This window comes from Monopterus albus, unplaced genomic scaffold, assembly GCF_001952655.1.
Source record: "Monopterus albus unplaced genomic scaffold, M_albus_1.0 scaffold260.1, whole genome shotgun sequence".
NCBI classification, from domain to species: Eukaryota; Metazoa; Chordata; class Actinopteri; order Synbranchiformes; family Synbranchidae; genus Monopterus; species Monopterus albus.
Window position 1 is genome coordinate 707,751 of NW_018128140.1, and position 2,360 is coordinate 710,110.

Here is a 2,360-nt window from a genome sequence, read left to right on the forward strand (position 1 = left end):
GTGCTCTAAAACACTGGGAGGGTCTCAGGTGATGGCACTTAAAACCACACCCAATTACGGAAATGTGCCACTTATCAGGGATGTATGAAGGGAGAACATGTATTACATCACACCCATTCTTTTTGTTCTATTTGTCTTCCAGGAAAGATGCATTTGTGAAGTGAAGGCATAGCTAACTAACTACCTAGCCAACTGTAGGTTGTATTAGGTGTAGTAACTCACAACCAAACAGAAGAACTGGTGATAATGCACTAAGGCTCAACAGTGTCAGCCTTTCACTTGTATATGCCAGTAAAAATAACAGTTGGGCACTCAAGAGTCCCTTGGGTTCTCAGTTTGTAAGGATCAGGTGCATTTTATCAGAGTCCACTGAATGAGATCAGTCAATCAGAATATACGATTTTGGCATTTATGGAGTGGGTCTGCCTCTCAGCATTGGTGTTTCAACAAGAGCAGGCGGAGCTCAGCTCCTACAAATACATAGGGAGCAGACAGCTGCAGTAGAGACAGGGAGCTCAGGAGAACTGAAAGGGAAACTAAAGTTTACAAAAAACTATGCTCACTGCAAGGCAACAGTGCTAACCACTGTTTCGCCATGCCATCCACAATGAAACCTTTGCAAGTAAAATAGGAGTAATTTATTAAAGCACCTGCTAAACAAGCATAAACTTGCAGAGAAACAGTTTCAGCTTTGCCCACAGGCATTATGCCAGTTAAAATATGGGGTTTCTAAATTACCCGCTTTGCTTAGAGTGTTACAAATCTCTTTTTATTGGTACATATATGTATCTATGGAGGAGAAATTCAAATTAATTAATGCCCATCGCAGTTCGTTGTGCTGTCCACTTGCAACACAATACCGGTAGCAGGAGTTGTGCACATTCACAAACTATCCTCTTGTTTTAAGGAAGAGGCTCTCTGTTCTGTTCTGAAATACAAACCCCAATTACAATGAAGTTGGAGCATTGTGTAAAACGTAAACACAAACAGAATACAATAACTTGCAAATCCTTTTTGACCCATATTTAACTGAATACACCACTGTTAGGTAATTTCTTAGTTAGATATTGATTAGAGATCTGTTGTATTAGAAGATGTTAGTGTAGCCAGGATGTCTTCCTCAGGCTGTTAAATGCAAGGTTAGTTAAAGCAGAGAAAGGCTGCAGTCAGGGACGAATGTTATTATGACGGTAAAAGTAACCATAATATTTGTCTTAATGTGTAATGTTATGTCAAATTGTTTTAGATACACACCACGAAAACAACAGCCACACACATTATTTTCTTCATGTTTGGTCTACTGCTCTGCTCAGCTGCCAAGCTGGCATATCAGGTGACGTCACGGTTGGACAGCCCAGAAATGATTAATATTGTATAGCAATTCTTGGTTGGGGGTCTTTTCTGCTTCCGGGCTGCTTGGGCAGCCTGGGGTTGGAAGATCTCTGGACTTGAAGTGTTAATTCTTGCCTGTGCCTCTTTGAATAAACCAGCACGGTTATATTTTTATATAATCATGTGGTCTGAGTCGTCCCTCTGAGTTCCTGGTTTGAAAGAACTGGACGAGGCTTTATAATAGAATAGAGCCTTTACCACAAAAACAAGATATTTAATGTTCAAACTGATAAACTTTATTGTTTTTTTTGCATTCACTCATTTTGAATTTCAAGCCTGCAACACATTCCAAAAGAGCTAGGACAGGGGTATTTTTACCACTGTGTTACATCATCTTTCCTTTTAACAACACTTAATAAGTGATTAGGAACTGAGGACACCAATTGTCCTTGGATGGCAGCATATTTTGCTCCAAAACCTGTATGTACTTTTCAGCATTAATGGTGCCTTCACAGATGTGCAAGTTACCCACGCCATTGATAGTAACACACCCCCATGCCATCACAGATGCTGGCTTTTGAACTTTGCACTGATAACAATCTGGATGGTGCTTTTCCTCTTTAACCCGGAGGACATGATGTCCATGATTTCAAAAAACAAATTTGAAATCGAAGAGGAGGCCTACAGGTGTGGGGACAGGACTCTGTACAGCCAGGCCAGGAACACACTGACAAGGGAGATCAGAACAGCAAAGAGAAGCTACTCTGAAAAGCTGAAAGCTCAGGTTTCAGCCAACGACCCCTCGTCTGTGTGGAGAAGCCTGAAAAGCATCACTGGCTATAGGAAACCATCCCCCCTGCTGTGGAGGTCTGTCAAGTACCAGAAGACCTGAATGTGTTCTACTGCAGGTTTGACAAACCCTCCCCCCTCACCCTCCCCACCTCAGACCCGGCAGCCACTCCCCTGACAACTACCACCCTTCCCCCAAGCCCCCCCCCCCATAAGGCTGCGCTGATCAACCGGGCCCC

General features: G+C 42.7%; 1 protein-coding gene across 1 annotated transcript in view; it reads right to left on the reverse strand.

The window, feature by feature from the left end:
* Positions 1 to 2,360, reverse strand: part of kdm2aa (lysine (K)-specific demethylase 2Aa) — a 63,007-nt gene that overhangs the window by 49,934 nt on the left and 10,713 nt on the right. The gene's annotated exons all lie outside the window — the stretch shown is intronic.